This window comes from Anser anser (genome assembly GCF_964211835.1).
Source record: "Anser anser genome assembly, chromosome: 4".
Lineage (NCBI taxonomy): Eukaryota > Metazoa > Chordata > Aves > Anseriformes > Anatidae > Anser > Anser anser.
In genome coordinates, this window is record NC_139724.1 from 8,410,870 (window position 1) to 8,436,186 (window position 25,317).

The window sequence follows — 25,317 nt, forward strand, 5'->3', positions numbered from 1 at the left end:
AATTCTTCCTCCCAAAAGCATTTTTCTTCCTCCCAAAAAGCTAATTACAGACCTTGGTGTGACGATAATAGTAAGTAGAGTCCCAATATTTGGATGAAAAAATGTGTGTGCTAACTTGGGTTCAGAATTTTAAAAAATGGGTCCTGAGAAGAAAGGAAAAAAGAAACTGTTGGTCTGTGGACAGTCACTAATGCTGGCATGTTGTGGAGGTGATAATATTCTTTGCAGGCAGTACTTACCTTCAGTTTTCTCAATAAGTTCTGATACATTCATATTACCAGGTAAATCCTGCTTAGGCTTGCAACTGCTTTAAAAAAAATCCCTTTTTCAGTCATCTTCTGCCAGCTGGGATGGAATTTGATCCTTTTTTTTCATCCAGAGACCTCACTTTCTGCTTGTTTTTTTAAGAACTCAGTTGCAGTGCTTCTAAATTTTTGTAGGTACAGTGAGAGTTACTTTCTCACATGAGCGCAGACGAAGGTAGCTTCACGGACTTTGTTGCTACTCCTGATTTATATCTTATTAATGGGCAGCAGCATCTTGGACAGAGATTTCTATCTTTGCTCTCCTTGCAGAAATATTCCCTGTTTGTGTCACCTCTACAAGGAGAGAGCTAAGAGCACTTGGGATGCTTGAGCAGGGCTGTAACTGCTTTGAAGTGCACCTTTTTGATTGAGGTAACTTCCCAAGCATCTTTAAAAGATGTGACAACGTAGCCCAGGGAAGTGGTAGTACTTATGGCAGCATATTTCTGCACTTGTTAATAGAGAAAGAAAATACTGCTGTTTTTCTTTGGTCTGAAAGGTATTTCATTTTTTTTTGGAGGGGTCCTACTCTAACACCTTAGAAAGGGCAGAAATAGATTTTGGGGGGGCTCGAAGCACAGCCTGTGCTGATCCCCCTGCCCTGCTTTTCAGGTGGTGCTCAAACCCAGGGGAGGATAGAGGAAAATGCTTTCCACTGTGCGCAGTCCCCCTGCCAGCAGTGCTGGGGGATCCTGCAGGCAGGCGAACATCTTTGAGGTCCTGTGATGGTGACAGCCACAGTGCTTGAACTGTGAAATTGGGAAGGGTAAGAGCTGGAGACGCAGCACCAGTATAAGGAATTGCAGAGTAGATACGCTAACCTCCTCTGGAAGGAAAGAGTTCATTCACATTAAAATAAAAAAAAAAAAGTTGCTATATACTTCATCAGTGTTGGAGGTACATTTTGACCGTGTCCTACAAAAAAAAACCTTAAGCGAATGTGAAGTCTGAGCACCAGAAGCATCTGAAACAAGCAGGAGAATTTGAGATGCTAAAAAGCAATGAGGAGGAAAAAAGCTGGTCCAGCTACTGCCAGATTGTGTTTCATTATTAATGCACCGATTCTATATTGTCTACTCTGAGCATGATGTGCCAAATTGAAATAGTTGTGTAAGCATAGCCAGCTGCTGTACAGGCCTGCAGTTTGTTGGATGACTCTGCTTAAGTTTAAGAAGCTGATACTAAAGGGAGAAAAGTGGGGGATTTGCATGATATGTATAGTATTGTGTCTTAGTGTCCAAAGGTTTATCTAAGGAAGAATAATCTCATTATGTTTTCTTTGATTTGTCTCAGCTCGGAGATTGAGATTTTGATGACAAATTTTCAGTTTTAGTTTTTGTTCTCTGCTCAAGTGTGTGTGTTTGGGGAGGCTTTTTTTCTTTTCCCCCCATTTTTCCAGATTTTGGAAAACAAATTTGTTTATGCTAGGAAAAAAAAACACAACAAAACAAACCCAACAGCTTTGCTTAGAATTGGCTAGCCCTTTTCATGGTGCTGCAGCAAACGCGTGATGAGAGGTTGTGTCCTTTGTTTCAAAAGCCCCTCGTTCACTGTGAAGGAAGGAAAGATAAACAACCAAAACTTGTAGAAAAAGGAAGGCAGCATTATTGCTGATTCACAACACCCAGGGCAGCATTGAGAGATGAGGGATCTCTGCAGACGCCAGTAAAGAAACTGCTTGCCAAGTGATGTTGGCTCATTTTTGTGTTCAGGCTGCTGAGCACAGGTGCCCCTGGAAAGGTGCATGGTGTCCTCTGTTTGACCCTCCTTTGATATTAGAGAGATCTGCTTGTTTTCCCTTTAACTGTAAACTGCTGCTTGCAGTGAAAAGCCAAAAAAAAAAAAAAAAAAGTTTTAAAGAAGTTAATTAGAAAAGAAAAAGCAAAGCAAAGCTGAATGGAACCCAATTTAATTTCTTCAGCTCTTTGGTTTATTTTGAGCTCCTAAAAAATCCTCCTTCCTTTCAGGATGAGTCCACACAGTATTATTTTCTTCCTGTTGGTAGTGTAGGAGGAAGGAATATTTCTTTTTAATAGGACAATCTGTCCTTGCTGGAAAGGAAGATTAAAAGCATACCGGTATATGAATGAGTGAAGAGGAAAAAAATCAGATGATAAAATAGCAGATTTTCCTATTTTTTCTTTCTTTATCTTTTTTTTTTTTTTCTTCTTTTTCCCCCTGAAACTGTTTACTTACTTCAGCTTTAAAGAGTGCAGCATTTTGACAGCCAGGAACTAATTTGCAATTTTTCCTCTGAATTCTAATTTCAAATGATATATATATTTTTTTTTGTCTGACCCACCTCTTCTGATGAAATGAAGTGAATCCCGAGCTGACAAATTTTACTATGTGCAGCCATTAGAGCTCCTCTCTGATTTCATGGATCTGGGACAAAATGGCAAACAATGGCATAAAATAAATATACCGGTATTTAGCAGAATGCTCCATGTCACGGACTTTGAGTAAAGCTTTGTTGGTTTCTGACCCAGGATATTAACTACTAGTTGGAGTGATGGATTTCCTGCAAATTCACAACCTGCAAATGCTAAGAAGTTGACAGAAGTTGAAGTTAAGGATATGTAGGCCAAAAATGATAGGCTTGGATTATGCTATTTTTCTTCTGAAAGAAAACATTAAATAGAAAGACCAACACTGTTCTTCCTATCTTGCGGTTAAGATTACATGAACATCTTATTGCAATTTGTTCCCTTCAATACTCTTTGGTATATTCAATTAGTTAAATACTGTATTGTTATTAACATTGTTCCCCCTCCCCCCTTTTTTTTTAAAATGAATATATACATTTTACAAAGTCTGATTTTATTTTATTTTGCATAGAAGCAGATGGTAGATAAAAATAAATCCATCCCTACATACCACTGCATGAAAGTAATTGCACTTTGTATGGCTTTGCACCTTGCAGGTATTACTTAGTGTTTTGTCACTGAAATATGGACAATAGCTCAGCTAAATTTTTGTTGTCACATTTTTTTGCTTTGTGAATGTCTTTGGAAGCATATCACTGGTTAATGAGTATAGTAACACAGCGTTAGTTAAGAAATCCATTCTTTCTCCTGGCTGCACAGACGACTTTCATAGTGATACATGGAGAAGTGATATATCACTTTCCCATTGATGTATGGAGAACTGTTCGGTCTTGGTGTGCTCTAGTTTTGTCTGTGTTGGTCTCTGGCCATTTTCTATAAATGTGACAAAAAGTGGGAGACAGAAGCCCTGAGTCAGAGGCTTCTGACAGACTTGGGCTTGCAATAAAAACAGAGAAGAAAGATAGAAATGTCATTCCCATTTCTGAATATTTTAGAGGTTTAGTTTTCATTCCACTATGGGATGTATAAAACAAACAAACAAACAAACAAAAAAATACAACAACAACAGCAACAACAAAACAAATGAAAAAAAAATCAAACAAAACCAGAAACTATTACAAAAGAAACAAAAAGGTATCATTCCCCACACAATTCTGAAGTAGTATTTCATATAGGCAGTAAGACTTTATGAAAATATATATTGAAATATTATAACACTTGAATGAAAAGCCATATGGTTGTCAGAAAATGAGAAGTATTTCTGGTACCTCTGTTGCTGCTATATCTTGTCTTGCCTGGTCAGCTTTTGGAGGCAGCGATACCTCTGTGAAGCAAACTGAGAACACAGGATTGTCATTTCATATGAGTATTTTCTTGGAGGGTAGTCCTCCCTGGTGGAGGTCATTAGCAGAGATCCTCTTCCTGTTACACTGTTTTGTCTAATCCTGCATAGCTCATGCCTGGTTTATGAACTACCATATGAAGGTTTACAAGGTAGCTTGCCTAGTTGTGAATGATTTGAATGCTACTCACATAAGTGGGTTCTCTTTTGAATAAATAGGAACTCCTCCTTCCAAGTGATTTTAATTTAATCTGTATTTTTGAATTTTAAAAAAAAAAAGCCAATTCTTGTAGGAAATCGAGTGCTAAATTTGAAATGTCATTTTAAAATTCAGAGTACTGTGGCCGGACTGACCACATTATTTTTTTTTTTTATTTTTCCCACAGCAACTTGCTCAGGAAGTACACTTATGTCTGCCATATTTTGTATACGCAAATCAGCTTCTGGATGACTGTACATACAAGTGAGCTTTTCCTCACATTACAAATCTCTGGGTAACACAACTGTGTGGTGTCCATGTGAGTGGAAGGTAGAAGCTGCACTCAGCTTAAATTGTACCTGCGTGTGCACTGGGGTGGGGGTAAGAACAAGAGGAGGCAGCAGTATTACATCTGTCTTGACCTGTCCCTTTGTACAAGTGGTAGTACCACTTTCTGTTTGCGCTTAACCTTGGATCTGAGCTGTTTGAACACTTGACAACTGATGTGTTTTAGGATGACGTTTGAAGAAGTCGTGGACCTCTGTGTTATCATTCTACCTTCCTCTTGCTCACCATAAATACAAATTGCCCCAGGACATCCATTAGCTTTGATGTAAAGTGGTGGAGTTTGATCTTGTAGAATTTTATTTGTGTTTTTATGTATATCGTTGAAAGGCAAAGAGAAAGGAGGTTCAGAACCAGGTAAATAGTGGTCCTGCGTGGTGGCCCGACCACCAGTTCGGCAGCATGAAACACAGTGTTTCCTAGGGAGCTTTTAGTACAGTTACACCTTCTTGTCAATTTGGGGACCTGAGCAGTTGTACTTAAGATTTTACCCCTTTGAGCAGAAATTTGTCTTTTGGCTTCACACTAACTGTTTTGGTGATAGGTAGGTATGTGGGATATTGCTGTCAGCAGGGAGCATGCGTTCAGTTAGCTTTCAATTGGACCTCTCCATGTGTAAAGATTCATTAATGTTTATTCCCCTCGGATATCATTCTCCAGCAGTTTAACACTACCCAGAATGGTTTTCTTCCCCTGTGCCATGCTTCCTGGGATTCCTACACAGTGCTGCACTGCTTCAGTTCTTTTATAGGCTCTTTACAGCATGCCCCAGTTCTGGATGCATGGGTTTGCATCTCATCAACCTTCCTTAATAGCTGCTCATATTTGTTACCCAGGCCAGTTGCAGTGGGCATCGGATGGGTTTTTTGTTGCTTTTTCCAGCGGGACAGTGCTTGTTGAGAGGGCAGGCTAACAGACCTGCTGAAACGCATCTGCTTTTGGGTCCAGATGACTTCTCAGCAGGCCAGCCACTGGGGGCGTGCCAGGCAGTGAGTAGCAAAGAATAGTCTGCTACCATTTTGTTTTGACATTGTTTGAGTCTCTAGTGTGCTCATCACTCACTGCACACACGCGTTGTGTTGTGCTTGTGCTGTTAATACAGCAGAAATAGCCACTTGGAGATCCGCTGAAGTGCAACCACTTCTGCTGGCAGTCCCCTACATTTGCCTTTAAATTACAGTCTTCCTGCTGTGATTTACTTGCTGCCATCAGACTTTTACACAAAGGCTGGTACAAAGTAAGATTTTTGGATGTGACCCAGTGGAATTACTCTGGAATAAAAGTAGTGTTTGTGAGACTTAATCACTGACTTGTGAGACACCTTTTAAGATGGTATGCTCCAGTGGTCCCAGGTCTGAACTCAGCTTTTTGGTGTTAAACTGCAATCACTTTATTGAAATTAATAGAGTGGTTCTGGATTTCCAGTAGTATCACTGGGACCAAGTTCTTCACTTGATTCAGCATTATGATTCATGAATATTTATTTTAATATGAGATCAAAGTCTGTTCTTCATATCCTTATAAAAAGGTTGAGAAACCTACTGATGGGTGTTTAATCTGTACCTTTTAGTTAGGCTCTGGCAAAAGACAGAAGAATTCATTTGTCCAAAAATGTGCAAATCTTTTTCCTTCAGGTTGTAATCTTACAGTCTGTAGGAGTCTGTCCACATTGGTAGGAGCTCTGTCATTTCTCTTAGCAAGAGGAGAGGGGAGGAGAGGGGAGGAGAGGGGAGGAGAGGAGAGAGGAGAGGGGAGGGGAGAGGAGAGGAGAGGAGAGGGGAGGGGAGAGGAGAGGAGAGGAGAGGAGAGGGGAGGGGAGGGGAGGGGAGGGGAGGGGAGAGGAGAGGAGAGGAGAGGAGAGGAGAGGAGAGGAGAGGAGAGGAGAGGAGAGGAGAGGAGAGGAGAGGAGAGGAGAGGAGAGGAGAGGAGAGGAGAAAATGCAATCCATCTAGTTTATTTTAACAAGAAGTGTCATTATCAAGATAAAATTGACATGTAACCAAGAAGAGCTTTACCATCCTGTACAGCTCAAGGGCTGTTCACAACATTATTTCTAAATGATTATTTTGTCTTACAGTGCCTTACAGGAGTGAATGTCGTTCTTTGAAAACACCAAAGTAGCTCAAAAGTAGGCTTCTGTTCTGAAAAATGAAAATATAGAATACAACTGCTTCTGGTCTTGACAAACTTGATTTTTAAACTGAAGAAAAGAAGAATCCCAAAGATATTTGATTACCGGTAACTTGAAAGAAAAAAGTGAGGAAAAACAAAAAATAACTCCATAGGGTAGGGAAGCAGGGGAGAGAGGGCCACCAACCCCCCAGATCTAATTTATATAAAATAGATGCAAATAGGTACATACTGAACACAGATATTAAGAATAATTAAATGTACAAATGGCTATTTGCCTCAGTTTTGGAAGCAGAGAAATATTCAATGATATTTTGCGTGCGGATAAAAAAAATGCTCTACAATAAGAGAACTTGTTTTATCAAGAGATAATACTACAAAATGAGAGAACATTTCAGCATTATCAATGCAACTAACGTACCCTTTGTGTACTTTAGGACTAAAACTGTCAAGTGTGAAAGTAGAGACTTATTACAACAAGTTTTCCTGGTGTTTATTGTAGCACAATGCTTCTATATCAATATGAAAAATTTATTGTATAAAAAAGCTTCTTAAAACATTAAGAATGCCATGTATATGGATATCACATGGAAAGGTTTGGTGTCTTTTGAAAGGAGTATCCGCATTTTAATAACTAGAAGATATACTACTGTTTGTGGAATCTAGATTAAGAGAGGAAGGGTGCAGAAATTACTTATGAGAAAAAAATAAGATTGTTACTTCCACCTGATAGAGTTATGATGTAGCTAGTTTCTAATAGTTTAAGTAATTTTTTACAGAATTTTGAAATTAGGAATTCAAGAAAACAGATATCTCAGTTTTGTTAAAGTACCATTTTTTGTTGTTGTTCATTTAGGGAGCTATGCTTGTAAGATGGTGGAGTTTATATGTATTTGTTTCTAAGTGCAGGTTTTTTCCTCCTAGTTTCTAAGTAACGTTTGAAATACTTTATTGCTAGAACCAATGAATAGCTTAAAAAATATTCAGAAGCAATCACTCACAGCTTTCTACGTTAAGTATTAGGATTTCAGGGTGATTAGATGATGATGATAATGATTGGATTTCACCTAGATTTGCAGATGACCGCTGCAGAAAACACAAATTTAAGAAAGGCAAAGTGCAAAATTTTGGCCATTTTGGAATAAAATATCTAAGATTTTTCAAAATCACTTTTCAAGTGCCAAAATGTAATTTCAAAAAATTTAATAGCCCAAATATGAAGCTAAATAGTCTTGAACTGAAAAAAGTATATAACTGAAATCCATATAAAAGAAATGTGTTTCTTCTTGGAAAAAAAAAATCCATCCTTTTTAATTTTAGCTTCTTGTTCACATCGTTCATTTTACAACTCCTTTTTTATTCCTTTTTGCTAATATCCAAAGCTATTTTTTTTTCATTCAAATTAATGTCTTTAAAAAATGATTCTTTGAGCAAATATTAGCAGCAGGCATCTGGCATCCACAAGATATATATGGGTCACTGTCTAATTCTCAGTCCTAGAAAGTTTGTTAAATTTAATAAGTAAATACATAGTAGTAGTAGTTTGAGAGGCCAGAAAAGTAATAGTTATTCAGCTGAAACCAGTTAGTAGGTGAAAAAGGAGAGCATATCACCATTATCACCATTATAATGAAAATCAAGAAATATCCCACTTTATTATATCAATTGTACCTTTCTGAGAACAGAATCCCTGACAACATGCCCTAGGACATAGTTTGGTCAGTGACTGGGAGAGACACGTGTGCTGTGAAGTCTGCACAATGCAGTTTGCAGCCTGGCATTCCTGTTATTTGTCTCCTAATACATCTAAGAAATGGTAATAATGTCCAGTACTATAGCTGCACATCAGTAAATCGTAATTGTTTTAGTTTTTAGGATTTGTCTGTCAGAAAATATTGCCGGGAAGTCTGAATGATCTCTAATTTATAAGTGAACTTCTATTAAGTAAAGAGTTTAGGGGCATGTGTCAGTTGATATACAGCAGTGGAGTGGCAATACCTTACTGTTTTTAATGCCAAAGGAGCTATTAGCCATAAAACTCTCTGTGTGTTTTGGAAGTTGTGGCACATGCACATCTATGGCAGCGTCTCCCTCCAGCACAGGTTCCTCATAGGTGACAGGCACTGCTAAAATCCTGCGATATCTACCATTTAAATAATCATGTAAAATATTCTCAGCCTGAAATGTAAAATAAGCTATACTACAGTTATTTTACTTCGTGTAAAAAACATTTCCAGGTGCACTGCATTTAGGAGTGGTAAGGTCTTGCTATCATCGTTCCTGGTAAAAGTTGCACTTTATTTCAATGCGTGGGCTAAGACTGTTGAAATATATCCCCTGGAAAAACTTAGTATTACCATTCCATCAGTTAAATGACAGAAGTCTTAATTTTCAAAACAAAAGGACATAATCTATAGTTTTAGTATTTAGTGTATACATGCATATTTCGGATGATCTTTCATGAACTGTAATAGATTCGTAGTCCTAGAGTCTGAGTTTTTCAGTCTTGGCCTTCTTAGCCATGCCACCTCACTAGAAACTTCCTAAATACCTCACTGGAACTGGTCCATAAGCAGAGAAAAGTCTCTCTCTTCCCATCAACTGTGCAATGCGTGCATATTTTCTCTGTCTCTCTCTTGCACTCATAAATTAAATTTTAATTATGAGTCTGTATCAGGCATCAAATCAAAATGCTAGCTACTAAACAACAGACAATAGCAATAATCCCCCCTGCCCAGCAATCCCTGGTCCCTTGCTAACAATTGGGCCATTTATTATTCTACTAGTCTAAACAACTGTACTGTAATAGCTGAAGTGAAGCATTGCCACATAACTCAAAGTGCTTTCTTTTTCTAGTGTCTTGAAGGCATTCAGCTCAAGGTGATGTAAAAAAAAAATCTAGCTGGACTACAGAAATGTGAAAAATGTAAGAGAACTTGCTGTGAGCTCTGTGAGACGTTGGTCATAAATTAGACTTTACAGTATTATGTTGTATAAACTAGCCGTTAACATTGAAAGCAGTCATTGCCCAGGAAGCTAGGCCAAACTGGTTTATTAGTAATATTATTAGCATTTAATACACATCTGCTATGGAATTCCTTTTTGAATGCTATTTCATCCCGTTTCTTAAAAAATTAGGTTTTCCTTCCTACCCCTTCCACCACTGTTTACATCTTGCAATTTGGGGATAAATCCAGAAGAGCAGTGGTGAGGAGAAACTGTCTGAAAATCACTGGTGCTGAGATGTGGTCAAACTGGTGAAACAGCAGTTGGCAGGACTGGGATTTTTATCTTCATTAGGATGATGGCAAACAAAAGCAGCTGCTGATTAATGTGACACTAAAGGGAATGGTTTAGTGATGGTACCGACTAGGTCAGGTTGATGTTTGGACTTGAGGATCTTGAAGGTCTTTTCCAACCTTAATGGTTTTGTGAATTCTGTGATGCTATTCTTTGTTTCTACTGATGTAGAGAGGAAACAGAATAAAACCAAATCACAACCCTAGGATCTTCATTCTTACAGTACTATCCAATTTTTCCTCTTGACGAATATACGGTAACTTGTGGAGGTAAAGTGTGCCGGAGATATTAAATAAAGTCCTTTGGAAAAAACTGGAATTTAGGTTCCAGCTGGGGACTGATCAGCTGATTTTAGAAGAAAGCTTAGAGGAGTAGGATCCAGTAAGAACTGGGCAAGGGAAGCAACTAGCAAAACCCTTCAACCTTTGTTTTGTCACCATGTTGCACGATCATCCTGCCAGGGCAAGGATCTTTATTTTCAGGGAACACACTCTTGTATCAGCATGAATGTCACGGTTAAGTCGGTGAAACTGGTTTTAAAGCCCTGTGTGGGAATGCTGCCCTGAAGCTGAGAACTGTGCAAACAAACGGAGGAGAGAACAACACAGCAAAAGGCAGACTTGCACAAAGACTCAAATGCACTAATCCTTTATAGCTGCTTACTTGGATAATGCTGTTCTGACCACAGTGAGCCCTCCATCAGCCCCAGTGAAAGAGTCATGCACTGATCCAAATCTGACCATAAGTACACGCTGTGACTTCTCTACAGTTCCACTCCTTCCCTCAGCTATTTTTCTGTCTCCAGGAACAAGCAAGTCAGGAGCTGTGGTGCTTTAGTCTAATCTACCAATAAAAAGTCATATGAGTTAGGCTTTGGTCTGCTGCTGACTCTCAGCCCTGTAATATTGCTTATAGTCATGGCGTGTTTCCCAAAATGGTAACATGAAGTACTCCTGGGAGAGCAGGTTCAAGAGGTAACTAACTCTCGGGTTCATTAGGAAGTGTGTTTGTGAGTGCTTTACAAAGCAAAACAAGGTTCATTTCCTTTTCCCTAACACTTGACTACCATTTGCATTTTTTTTTTCAAATAGGTTCTGTGAGTTAAATTTGTGACTCAGTTTGAAATTTAATTGTGTTATGTCATTATCAGTATGTTTCCCCACCTCTCCAGATTCCACGTTTCTGATAAATTTATGAGGGGAAACAAAAAAAATCTTTTGCAATGAGGATTTCACTCATCTCTATTTATTCACCACTAATGCAAAAACCCACAAACATAACAACCTCTCTCTTCTCCTATAAGATGTCTGCTTTACTTAATGGATATTGTCATCAATATCATTTCACAGCTTACTTTAATTCCTCATATGCATTTCCAGCATATAATTAATGTCAGCTTTGGAAATGTTCCCTTAATAGTTTCTATGATTGAGAAGTTGATTTATTTAGCACAACACTCAAGTCCTACAGAAATTAACATTTCTTTCTTTTTGACTTTTCGCTACTGAAATCAGAGAAACACACATAATTAAAAAAAAATAAAAATGGAAAAAGGGCAAGGTGTCATCCAGGGCTCTGTGAGGATGAACAGGCTCTGTGATGAACTAGGCCACTTAGAATAGGATTTTTTGAGATGCTTGTGAAAAACTGTTCGGATAGAAGCCTTGAATTGACCTTATTTTCCTGTTGGTTACTATGCTTTCCAGATTAAAAGCTGTTTTCTTTTATTGAAATTGAACAGTGCCAAACATTGAACTTGCTTTGTAAGACATACATCAAGAGAGAAAATATTTCAGTGCAATGACATGACCTGACATTTTAAAGCAGATAATAAATGACACCTTGTCAATGCCACCAATTTATTATTCCCTCTCTTGTACCTCTGTGTTGCAGTGGGATACCACTTTCTTTTTAATCATGGGCCTGTGTTAAACAAATTTTGTGCCAGAAAAGAATATAAAATGCCCCTAGTTGTTTCATACTCCCTGACCTCCCAACCATCCTAGTGTAAGGCATAAAGACAAAGACTGTTTTAAATTTTTCATTATTTTATTCCATTTCTGATCCAATTACGTGTGGCTCTTCCATCACTTGCATGAATGTATATGCTCTAATGTCAGCTGCTGCACATTAATCAGGCTTTCTTTCTTTTTTTTTTTTTGTTCAGTGGACAATGGTACTAAATCATCTCACTGAAAAAGGTGGGACAAGAAAAAGATGCAAATGAATAAGGAGGAAACTCCTTTTTATGGAAATGCAGCAGGAAATCATTGGAGTGGGTGGCCTTCCAATCAATCCCCCAAAGACTTGGAAATACACCAGGTTGTTGTACATCTTTCATTTTCACCTTATTACAGAAGAAGAGACACTTCTTCCTGTGGCTTTGCTTTTCACTATTTCTTACAAGCCTGTGTCAACAACTTGAACTGCAGTTTAGATACTGGTTTGGTTAATTATTATAATGAATAGGCCAGTAAGATGAAAAGTGTTTGGCTTCTTGAAGAGACAGAAAGAAGGCTTTTACTGGGATGCAGGTATCTCACATTGATGTGTGGAGTATTATGTTGGTTACTGTGCAATTTTAGGTATGAATGAGAGTTAGGCTTTCAGAGGGAAGATGCACAGTATCTTCTAAAGCTGATTTGTTTTATTTAATTGACCAGGGAGAGTAATATCCCTAAGTGATTTCTGCCACTTAAGGGACCTGATCTCAAATTCACATCAGAGTTTAAGATTATACTCATCATTAGCACTGACAGGCATAAGTGCCCTAGAAGCTAGAGCACTGTGGTCTTTTCCTGGGTCTGAATAGTCAGGACTAGAGGAACCTTACATGGAGGAAATCAACAGGTTCAAGAGCATGAAGTCATACTGTGTTGTGTAGACCTTTGAATTTGCAGCAAAGCCTGGGATCAGAAGAGGTGAACTTGTTTTCTCAGGCTTTGGTATGGTTGCCTGGATATCTGGAGGGTCGAGGTTAGCTTGAACAGCTCAGTAGCTTCAGGAGTATAAGTGTTTGCTGAATTTCATGTCTTGGAGAGTGCAGTTGTCTGTGGAGACATTGTCTTTCCCCTTTGATGGTCCATGGATTGAAACAAACATTAATTTCAGGGCTAGATTTACGGTGAAAATAAAGTCATATTCCATGTGGGGCATTTTCTCAAGAAATCTTTCAACATAAAATATTAGACATAAAAACATAAATTTCAGGAGTAGTAAGTCTTCTTGTGTTCCTGCCTCCTACCCTGCCCTTGTATTAATTTAGTGTTAAGACTGTGATGGGAAGGAGTACAATTTGCATAGCATAATGTATGTGTATCATAGTAATTGTTTGATCCATATGTGAAACCTATTCCATAATAACAAGAAAAAAAATTAGGTGGGTGTGACAAGCAGCAGAAAATAAGTGGGGAGACTTAACCTGTTTTTCAGCCTTTCAAGTGCCTATATTTATATTTTTTAGCTTTTGAAATACCCCAGGAAGTCCCAAATCAAAGAGCCATTAAAGCCAATAGACACTTGACTTCAGTGAAACCAAATTAGATTTTTGGAAACAAGACCATTATAAATTTCATATCTAAATAGTGGAGTTTTATTCTTTTATGGATCAGATGCTTTCCATGGTTAAAAGTATCATGGCTTTTCAAGTGTTGTTTATAATTTCTGTTATTTCTGCTGCATAATACAAACACCTTAACTGTCACAGTAAATACAAACATTTTAAATTTATGGTTTATTTGATTTCAATCAGCTGTGTCAGATAACAGCTTTTTATTACATTGCAGCATAAATAAGAATATATGCAATATGGTAGTTTATACTTAGACTGCAAATTATAGGTGTACATTTAAAATGAAATCAAATCTAAAATCAAGCAAAGGGAATGGAACACAAGGTTATGAATGTTTTCTTTTGCTAAAGGCAAAATCCAGGGTTATTAACTCCAGGGTGGCTTGTACCTTGGGGATAGCATGGTCCAATTTCGCCAGAATTGTATAAAGCTCCGTACAACCTTTCTCTGTTATTTTGTCTGGACGGTGACAAACGGTAGTAACATATTGTGACAGAGGTAACTGCAAACATCCTGAAAAGTTGTTACAACACCTAAGTTACAACATGTAAAAGCTTCTTACCAGGTAAGAATCTGCCAGGGCATAGATACAGATGGTATTTCTGAAGACTAAAAAAATAAATAAATAAGTGTATCACTCAGATTTCACACTACTGTGTGTCATCCCGTGTCAATGCTGTAGCTTGCTATCATGGATTTATCATTTGAAGTTCTTGTCCAGCATTGTAAAATGTCATCTTTGGGAGAGCAGAGGGAATGTTAGTTTCCAATTCTTCCTCAAAATTAAAGTTGTTTTGGTTCAGATTCTGGTCAAATATCTCTTAATAATTTTTCTCTTAATTGCATCCCATTTCAATGGATGTGGGCAGTTTCAGGGCAGTTTCAATTCTCTAACCCCCTCTGTCAGGATCTATTGACAATACAACTTTACAGCCATAAATGACTTGTTAATCTAGTGAGCTAATGCTTGTACTTAGATTGCAAAATGCTTTGGATCACTTCGATGAAAAGCCTTATGTCATCAAACCAGGTGTCATTACAATGTCATTACCTGCTCCAGAGTGGTTTACTCCCTCATTCATGGCAAACTTTGGCGGTGGTGCGTCCCATGAATCCTAGGCACTGGTTCTTGATGGGATGGTTGGTCAGCACTGTGTTCTGCTTTCTTAACGTTGTCTCTGTAAAATAGCACAAATATAGCTTCGTCACTTTTAGGTGGCACATTGGTGGCATATTGGTGTGGCAGCAGCTGGGAGAGAGGCTGTAAGGATGCACCGCTGGGTAGATGTAGTGCTTTGCAAGTGGGCATGGGTGTCTGGCTGGTTTAGAGCGCTTAAGGAGAAATAGTATTTAACAGTAGTTATGTGCATCACTCATTCCGTCAGTTTTGTTGGTTTAGAAGAAATAGTAATGTGCGTGGTGTATTTAATGGGAGGCATACTATGTGAAAGGGTTAAAAGGCTCCACAGTTATGTTGTGAAAGCAACACAAAGATAGAAATAAAAAAGAATGAGATGTCTTATAAAGAAATTACATTTCTCTAACTCTGCCATCCTTAGAGTATTAGGGAGTAATATCGATGGTACAGACGTAATATGGTATATGAGTTTCCACATTTGGCTAAGCCTTCTACACAAGTGAATGTCCCTAGTGCAGCTCAGCCTGGCCTGCTAAGGATAAGAGTGAGTGACTGAAATAAATCACTTTTTGTTCTTTCTGAGTAACAGCATTTCTGCATCCTTGGTAAGAATGCAGTCAAAAATGTATGTAGTTTGGGGCTTCTCATCACAAAACTGAAATTAACAGATTAGATGAAACTCAGGAGAGGACAGCTAAAATGCAGATAAACTCGTGTGCAGTTATGTCTGCTATAACATCCAGATGCGGTTGAAGTCCACTCTGGCAGGGGTAAAAGAAGAGCACTGGGAAATACAGTGCAAATTTGTAGTGTATGTGCAATATTTTGCCGTAATAAATTTTTTATGTTCTTTGTCAAAGAGAGAGCTTTTCTGTCTTCGGTAGGCTTTGATTCAGGCATTATTTAATGAAAAGTGGGTAGGAAGCATATCCCTGTAAAATAAGTACCTTTACTAAAAAGTGTAAGGAAGACTTGTTTAATAATGACGGCACTGTTAAGAGTAGAAGCTTCAAAAACAATAAAAAGAAGGAGAAATGACTTTTTTTTGGGGTGGGGGGGCAGGGGGTGGATAATCAGTAAAACTGTCAACTCAGAATAGGAATTCTTAAAAGCAGAAGAAAAATTTCTGAAGACACTGACCTTCAGGTAGGATACCGTGAGCTACAATATGCTCTGAATGGCACCAGTGTCAACCCAGGATTTTTTTGCTGCAGCCTGAAGTTACCCTGACTGGTACTGGAAAGTGGAATCTGTCCCCAGGAAATTTATTCTGCAGAATAACCAGGACAGTAAAATCAGCTGCAGAGTGAGAACTCAGCATTTTTCTTACAAGAAACTTCTGAAACAGCCAAAGTGAAATTCCATTGATCTTAGCATTAAGTAGAAATTATGATGGAATACAGCAGTCTGAACTCACTTCAGGGCCATGGTTTTGATGTCCTCTCAAGCTTTACCTTTTTCTGTGAACTTCGTGTATGTTCAGTTTCACAATCCCACTTTATGCTTTTTTGTCTCTACTTTCAGTCCTTATCAGCTTCCAACAACCACCTCACACGCAGCTTTATCAAGCTTCCCAGAGCATTGTTACTGGAAATCTTTTCAGCCCTGGAGCTTCCCATTCATCTGCATTCACATTTTGGTATCCTATTGCAACAAATCTGGTTTCTGTCACAGCAGCATATCCCTCTTATAAAAGCAGTCAAAACTTCCAGAAGATGGGCTAAAATCATTGATTGCAACAGGGAAAAAAGTCAATAGTGTTTAGATGATTAATAGCACCATGTTAAAAATGGTAACCTAGACATGGAAATGAGAAGGCAGCATAATTGAGTATCACAAGCAGCACATAAAAACCTTGAAGCCCACGTAAGGAACATTCAGGGATCCATTTTCTCCTGCTAGACCTATGGATGTTGGATTTTTATTTTATTTATTTATTTATTTGTTAACTTTAGTGGCATTTATACTGGCATAAACATTGTGCAAGGGAAAAATTCAGTGTCTGCTTTCTAGAGATTAAAGGGAAAATATTACAGTAGTCTTTTGTGGCATTTCTGAATGCAGGTGTACATGTTCACTTCTCCAGATAGCTTCAGCTGAGCTTACACACACGCAACTTGGGAGGGTGGGAGGTCACTCTTTCTGCAAAGCCTCTTACCGAAGGGATCTGGTTAATCCTTATAGCCTGGTTCAAAGTAATTAGGGTGGATATGGACACTGTAAAGGAAAAAAATAGACTGCCTGTCCTTGAGAAATCCCCAGGGGCACTGGGGTAGAGAGAAAGAGCTGCACAACTGCTGACTCTGTGGAAGGGTCTGCAGCAGACTGCATAGAGCACGGTTTCCAGCACCTTCTGGCCTACCTGATGAAATGTCTCTCAACTTTTAAAGGTGAACTGCAAGAGCAGAGCAAAAATGAAACCTAATTAAGCACCAGTTGCTGGGCTGAGATCCTCCTCTGGGAAGGCAATGTGGCACAGTCAGAAGAGAAGGACATTATGTGCCCCGTATTTGAAAAATTGTTTCGTGCCTGTAGACTCTTCTCTGGGTCTCTTTGCTTCCCTGACATGTCATCATTCAACAATATAAATAGATTATTATTATTTTTTTAATTGCAGTGACTGTGAACTGCAAATTTGATTTATCTTTTTATTTATTTATTTATTCACTTAGGAAGAGGAAAGGAGACACAGGAGTTTATCTAACCTCTTCTTCTTGCTCTGAACTCTGAACTTAATAATATCCTTAAACTTGCATAATTCGCTCAGGATTGAGATGTTTTCTATCGTTTCTGAACTCTCGTTAGCTAGTTTTTGAAGATGCAGTCTCAGAAAAAAACAAACCAACAAAAACCTAATGCCCCAAGCCCCACACCTATATAGAAATCATAGGATAGAGAATACCTGCATTCTGTAGAACCCTCTAAGCGTGGATCTTCAGGGCAAAATACACTTTTTTATTTTTTATTTTTTTTATTTATAGTAGGAATGAAGTGTTTGTTATGCTGTCTGTGACAAAATAAAGAAGTTTCAATGGGGAAAAAAAAAGATGTAAAACTCAAATGAAATTAATATTTTTAAGTTTTTCACATTTGTGCAGAGAGTGGCCTGGTTTTCCAAGAGTGTACAGTAGTATATTAAACATTCTGGGTGGTTCAGCACTTTTCTGAAGATCAGAGCCTTTTGCTGTATTGCCAATGAGAAATATAAATTCACTGGTCACCTTTGGAAACCTTGGTTGAAGCCCGAAGAACGTTTAAAAATAGTTAGCATTCGAAATTTATTTTCTTCTTTTATAGTTTTGCCCTTCCTTACTTCAGCATTTCCCTTAAGAAGGACTTCAAAGAACATCAGCAAAGCTGTGTGGTGGATCATGCAGATCAGCTCTGTAGGTTACAGGTATAAATTTCCTCTGAAGCACTTTCACCTCCACTGTACTTTGGGCATCTCTACTGCTCTAATCTCAGTATTCCCTGTGAAAATGAGAAGTTGCTCTCCAGACGCACGACTGATAAAATTTTCACAGCTCCTTTAAACTCTCTGCCACTACATCAGTCTTTGTAGCTTGGACCATAGGGACTTGCACGTGTGTTATCCAGAGATGCTCTCAAAAGTTGTCTTTTAATCAGCAAACAGAATCTCTAGTATCTAGTTATCACATGAAAACAGATAATTTGGTCGGTGCTGTAGCACCGTGTAGTAGAGTCAATGAAACTATTGTACCATGGATCAGCACAAGCCAAAAGAACTGAAGAAGACTAGTATTGCAGAAATATGCTTTTCATGTGCAAAACAGCACATGCTGTCTGACTGACAAAAGCTCAGAAAGAGACAAGAAGTGGAAGTATATTAGACGTATACACTTTAAATACAAATGAGAATTTAGAAAATGGGATTTGATATGAGGTTTTTCTTCAAAATCTTACAAGTAATGCTTCTGTATTTTACATGAGCAAATTCTGACATATTATACAAAATGCCCCTGCTCTTCACAGCTAAATTGTTGATGAAAAGCAAACACCACGGTGCAACTGGAGGTTTGAAGTGCAAACAGATGTTACTTTTGAACGAACTTCCATTGTTTAACCACTGGCTCTCGGTACTGCCATCTAAAGAGGAAGATGAAGCAACTTTGCATGCTGTGGATGCCGGCTGTCAATTTGCAGTATGCAAATGAAAATGTAACTAATCCTTAAGAAGCAGTGCCTCTAGGCACAGTTGATGGGCTCAGTATTTAGATGCAATTTGACTGAAGTTTACCTTTGGAACCATCTCTTCTTAGCTAAGGGACTATGCCAACCATCAATGCCCCATCAACAATGGAAAACTGTAAGCTGGGAAAGATGGTTTAACCCAGCTCACTGTTGTACCATGATTTCCTGATCAAAACGACCTCAAACAAAGCCCTTGTCTGATTCTTGTCTCCTTATCAAATCGAAGACTGTGCTTGCAGAGCTCTCATCCATGCACCAAGTAGGCAGGGCGCTTTGACTGGCAGTGGGACAGCCCCCATTCAGAGGGTGTAAAAGTGCCTGGTGAGAAGATGGAGTGGCTTGGGTGCTGCTGAAATGCCAGTATCTTTGCTTACAATAATTGCTTCCAGAAGATTATTGCAGGCATATTTAGAACTCTAAATTACACCAAGCTGTGGGAGTTCTCAAAGATGGCTTTAAGCTGACTTTGCCCTTATTTTACTGCACTTCTGCCATGTCAGCAGATCTTGGATGCAACCAGTCAACTGACCTAAAGTACTTATTTGTAATTAGGTGTCAAAAATAAAGTGATAACAGCGGTCTAATTCCAGTGGGTCTGTCTACCTGAAAATGCGAATCTCTCTCTATTTGAGTAATTAAGCTATGAAATTTAGAGTGCTCAAAGCCTTTGATGTTTTGAAGTAATTAGCAATATGGGGAAAGATACTGCTTTTGCAAGTACTAACAGCTGATTTGTAATAAAACCAATGTGTTTGGTTTTCTGTTATTAACTAAGTTGTATTATTCATTGTTTACCAGTATTTTGCCAGCTGCCAGGCATTTGTAAAAATGTTTGTATAGCCCAAATGCACTACAAAGATGAGCACAAACTGTTCCAGTCATTAAATACTGTTTACGTGACTGTAGCTTGTAGGAATTGGTCCTCATCATGCCCTATCGTGCAAGGAGATGTACAAACAAAACCATAACTGTTTCAAATTTGAAAGCATGCAATACTGAATACTGAACAAAGGCAAATAATATCCAGAAAATAATTTTAAGCATCAAATCCTTTTGGAGAAGTCAGGAGGACTATCAGAAAGAACATAGGTCTGAAATAGGGAATATTCTATTTCATAGCAATTCATGGCACTGCAACCACTTGACCAGCTTCTGTTTTTTTAATTTATTATTATTATTAATTATTATTATTGTTATTATTATTATTATTATTATTATTGTGGGTCTGTGGTCATTCAGAATTGACCATTCAGAATTGTGTGAAGGCATGCATGTCCTAAATGTCTGTTAGGTGGCTTGCAAGCTGTTGTATATTGTGTCCCTGGGACAGTGCACAGAGTACCTGGAGAAAATAGGCTGGTTTCCTCCTTGGACACGTGTGGCTAGGCAGGGTCTGCTGGATGCTGAGCATGGAGAAAGGGACCAGAGGTGGTGGGAAGTGCACCAGGAGTGGTGGAGAAGGAGTGCACTAGGTTTGGGGGAGTCACAGCAGGCAATAAACACGGCACAGGTAAGGATTACTCCAGCTACAGGATTGCAATCCTTGTTGGGAAATTTACATTAAAATGCCTCAGATCAGACAATGTGCATTTGTTCAACCCAGGTAGTTACTCCATTGCTTTTTTTTTGGGTGTCTTTGGCGACGTGAGTGTCTGCAAAGATCAGCCATGTGCGTGGGAAATATTTAGCACTCACTTTTTCTCCTTCTTATTAAAATACAAACTTCTACCCCTACAACTCCAATGCATATTCCAGCACTGGAATTTGAAAGCTATCTCTTCATACCAGCTGGAGTGGTGTTCTTCATCTTCACAGTTCTCATACAGGAGTATGGAAATTCCTGGTTTAACCCTAAAATTGCAGCATATTCATCTGGAGAGCTTCTACAGGCTCAAGCTGGAAGGCTAACTGGAATTTGAGTATACATTTCTTAGTTTTGTTTCCTTCCATTTAAAGTATTTGTTGCTCATGTAACTGGGAATCATTTATTAACTTGGTTGTATTTTTTTTAAATTATTATTATTTTATAGCCAGTTTCTAATGATCTTAAGCCATTAGCAGTCTGTGGGCTAACGACAGAGAGATACCAAGTTCACCTCCTGCAAAGGTGTCATGCTAGCCATTCCTGACTGATCTTTGTATAACCTGTTCTTAAAATCCTACCTAAATGGACTTTCCACATCATCCCTGGGGGAACTAGATGGTGTTTAGCACAAACCATTTCATGACATAAACTTGTGCCACTGGGCTTATACAATACACAGGATAATAAATGTTAACCTTTGAAGTGAAGAAGAGACATGCTATTGTAAAATATTCTGCAAGGCCAAAGAAGAATAAAAAGCCCTATTAATTTATTGATCCTGAAATTACAAACCAATTTGCGAAGAGGCTTAAAAGTATTCTGAGCTGTTTACCCAGTGTTTTGTAAGCTAATTAATTAGGATGTTAATGCTGCTATCTGACACTGAAATGAGCATGTTTAGATTCTGGTTTCTGATCAATCGCTGCAAAGCTTAAATGGCTAATGAAAAATCAGAAGTGAGGCTGTTTCTAAACTTATTCCTAAGTGCTGGGTATGGATCAGATTTGAGCTACTTTTATGACAACTTCAATGCTTTATTCATTTGTCATTTTCTTCCATTTCTTTCAAAAGAAAATCAGAAAATGCAGGTTTTGCCATGTTTCATAATTGAATATTTCAATTAGCAGCCTGGCAAACTGATTCTGGGATTAACATCTGCCCTTTTACTGTGGTTAGGCAGGGGTGAGGGATCAGGGAGTGTCTATAATGCAGATCTTTTAGAGATTTACATTTGTTTTTGACTTGGGCCCATCCTCTTTAATATCTTTATTGATGATTTGGACAAGGGAATTGAGTGCACCCTCAGTAAGTTTGCAGACGACATCAAGCTGGGGGAAAATGTCGATCTGCCAGAGGGTAGGAAGGCCCTGCAGAGGGACCTGGACAGGATGGGTCGATGGGCAGAGGCCAATGGATGAGGTTCCACATGGCCAAGTGCCGGGGCCTGCACTTTGGTCACAACACCCCAATGCCGTGCTACAGGCTTGGGGGAGAGTGGCTGGAAAGCTGTGCAGAGGAAAGACATCTGGGGAAAGAAGCTGGTGAAGGGCCTGGAGCACAAGTCCTGTGAGGAACAGCTGAGGGAGCTGGGGTTGTTTAGTCTGGAGAAGAGGAGGCTCAGGGGAGACCTTACTGCTCTTTACAACTGCCTGAAAGGAAGGTGTGGGGAGCTGGGGGTCAGCCTCTTCTCACAGGTAACTAGTGATAGGTCTAGAGGTAATGGCCTCAAGTTGTGCCAGAGGAGGTTCAGATTGGGAATTAGCAGACATTTCTTCTCAGAAAGGGCAGTCAGGCATTAGGACGGGCTGCCCAGGGAGGTGGTGGAGTCACCATCCCGGGGGGTGTTTAAGGAAAGGTTGGATGTGGCACTTAGGGACATGGTTTAGTGGGTGACATTGGTAGTAGGGGGATGGTTGGACCAGATGATCTTGGAGGTCTTTTCCAACCTTAATGATTCTATGGTTCTATGATTCTATGAATATCCACATAAGAGGTGGCTGATGATGGTTTTTGTGTTCCTAAGACAAGCAGGTGCACAAATCCTTCAGCATTTGTAAATACAATGGATCAAAATTTTCTCTTCCTATTAGAGTATTTCAGTCCTGAAATACTTGTAGAATACCCTGATAAATTTTTGACATCATACATTGTGCACAAAACACCACTTAGAGATAAAAATGGTGTCTGTATTGTACCGTTACAATAACAGTTACCCTGTGTGATTGCTAGCAACATGGGTGGGGACAGAACAGCAGCCTTGGAGATCCTTCACAGGATGACAGATAATGCGGACAGCTTAGAGGGAGGCTTAAAGATGACTAGTAAATCACAATTTCTTTGCTTCCTCCTCTTCCCCCTAGTACCTCTGCATTGAGCTCTTGAGGTTTTGGAGACAGTTTTCATAAAATACCGCATTCATACAAAGGCAGAGATGTTGCACACCTGATATGGGACCTCTGATTACACCTGGAGGTGTAACAGTAGTGCATAAGGATGGCCATTTGCACACCTAGCTCCAGAGATGCAGATGCAAATCAGGCTCAATTTATTTGCACACATTTCATAATCTGCTTTATTTGGTTCATGGACCGGGCACTGTAAACACTATGACATTTACAGTACTTTTTCCTCCGATGGTTTTCTTTGAAACAACTGGCTCCATTTTATAAGAGCCTGGAGTAGACTGTGAGTCTTAAAGAATCCAACCAGTTTGAGAATTGCTGGCGAGATACAGGACATAAATAGTGACTTTTCATATTATATTTTGCTGCCATTCAGGTGAGATTTAGTTAGTTACTTAAACTTTGTAACAAACAGATTTGTGTGTGTGTGTGTGTGTCTATCCAAATATAATACTGCTATCTATGCTGTGGACAAAGCCCTCACCTGTAGTCTGAGTTCATTTTCAGAGAAATAAATCTGTTACTTAGATGGGTGATGTGTTAAAAGATACAGGTGGCCTGTGAATTCTCCAAGTGAGGAGGAAGCACTTGAGAGGTTTTAAACTACTAAATGACAAAGAAGATGTATAAATAGTGGCTTGTAGTGGTATTAAAAAGCTTCACCTACATAGAAAGCAGGGCAATATTTACTGTAAGTAATAAATATTTGTAATTGTTATGTGGTGCTTTTCAAATTATATTTCATGTCTAGTTTTATTTTGAGCTATTTTTTAAAACTTCAGTTCCTCATAAAAACAAGTTGTATAGCTTATGGTATTACTCCAGCAAAATGATTTCCATAAATAAAGCAAGAAGCAATAGAAGGGAACATATATAAAGATTAATGCATCAGACTTTTAAGCTTACACTGACTAACAATAATTTCTAAGACTTAAGTTATTGGGAAAGAAATCTCTCATATGGAAACAGGCAACAAATCCAAAACTACCTGAGTGGCATGGGCAATTTACTTACCTTCCACTTAAAGAACTGTATTTTTATAGCCATTTTCCCTGAGCTTATTGATTTCTTATGCAATTTTCTCCTAAGACAGAGAGCAGCTAGATTTAGCACACAAATGGATGTAGACAGTAATTAATGGTTGTGCTGTTTGTCAACCTAATGCAGCCGGTGAGAGCTGCTGTGGGCTCCCCCGTGCAGGATGGGAAGGGGAGTGTTCCCTTCCTGCAAAACCGCGTGAGGTGGTGAGCAGGCAGCCATGGAGCAGGGCACACATTAACTTCAACGCTCACCTCTCAAAAAGCAATGGCAGAGCTGCTTCTTCCAATTGGGTTGGGATAAGATATGCATGTACAGACACAGGCAGTTAACATTTCCTTCTTTAAAAAAAAGAAAAGAGATTGCATTGCAATCAGATGCAGCTGGAAAACAGCACCTTACCTTCTATCACTTTCAAATTAATTTCCATAGAATTGCCTTTGGAACAAACAGGTGAAGAAACTGGAATGAAATTTAAAGTCATTTTGCTAATTAAATGCGGATAACAACCTTGCTGTTAAGCCCTAGATGCTGCAACCACAAAGAGTAACCAACATAGGCTGCGTCCCAGTTAGCATCTGTAGCATGTAGAAACCAAGTACTGTCACTTTCTTTTGGAAATTTCAGCTTCATATCTTCCTATGGTGAAAATAATAGCACAGTCCACAAGGAATCATCTTAGACTCACTTTAGACAGAAATATGTAGAGAATAGGGGCCTAAATTATTAATATATCATCCTTAAATAATGTAAAGATTACAGAATAATAAATAGTAATATCAGGAAAGAGAAACTGGAAACATCACAAAGATATTTAAAGAACAATACAAATATGAATCCAGGGCAAAAATTTGACTCAGTTTTTATTTCATTCTGGCTTATGACTCTTCTCTTACAAAGGGGCAGACCAACCTGCAAAACAAGATTCGAGTAAACTTCTGTGTTTGGAAGGCACTGCCAATTAACAAACTGACACTCTTTTGGAAAGTAGCCATCCTATCTAAGCATGATATAGTTGTATCAACTAATGTGCATATTATCAGTAAAGCAGATGTGGAAAAGGCTCTGCTACAAACTCATTAAGCATTACACGAACTGAACACTTTACTGGGATTCTTTTACTGTACGTAGAATAACAGAGATGTCAGTGCGGTGGCTCTGCAGACTGGGAAATGATAATTATTTAATGACCTCCAGTGCCAGTAAGCGAGGCACTAATGATCACCATCTTTTGCTTTCTGCTTAAAAAATACTCAGTATAGTTGACAATCATTAAAACAAGCCAGAATCAAAACTGACATCTCGCGAACAAGCTACATGTGTTTTAAAACAACAGCCTGGAAATATTGGAGATAAGATGCAACCTTTCACCCTTCAGATCTACCTACATTAAATCTTTTTCTTGATTTCTGCTGCCTTGCTA

General features: G+C 38.7%; 2 long non-coding RNA genes across 4 annotated transcripts in view; one reads left to right on the forward strand and one right to left on the reverse strand.

The window, feature by feature from the left end:
• Positions 1 to 25,317, forward strand: part of LOC310899349 — a 65,707-nt gene that overhangs the window by 36,221 nt on the left and 4,169 nt on the right. The gene's annotated exons all lie outside the window — the stretch shown is intronic.
• LOC310899347 overlaps positions 13,154 to 25,317 on the reverse strand; it is a 343,657-nt gene continuing 331,493 nt past the window's right edge. For 2 of the 3 annotated variants that reach the window (XR_014584218.1, XR_014584219.1), the window contains 2 exons: positions 14,571 to 14,697; positions 13,154 to 14,121 (listed from right to left, as the gene is read on the reverse strand). This is a non-coding gene — a long non-coding RNA (uncharacterized lncRNA). Of the gene's footprint in view, positions 14,122 to 14,570; positions 14,698 to 15,715; positions 15,928 to 25,317 lie in introns of those variants that run through there. The other variant, XR_014584220.1, reaches the window with a different exon arrangement.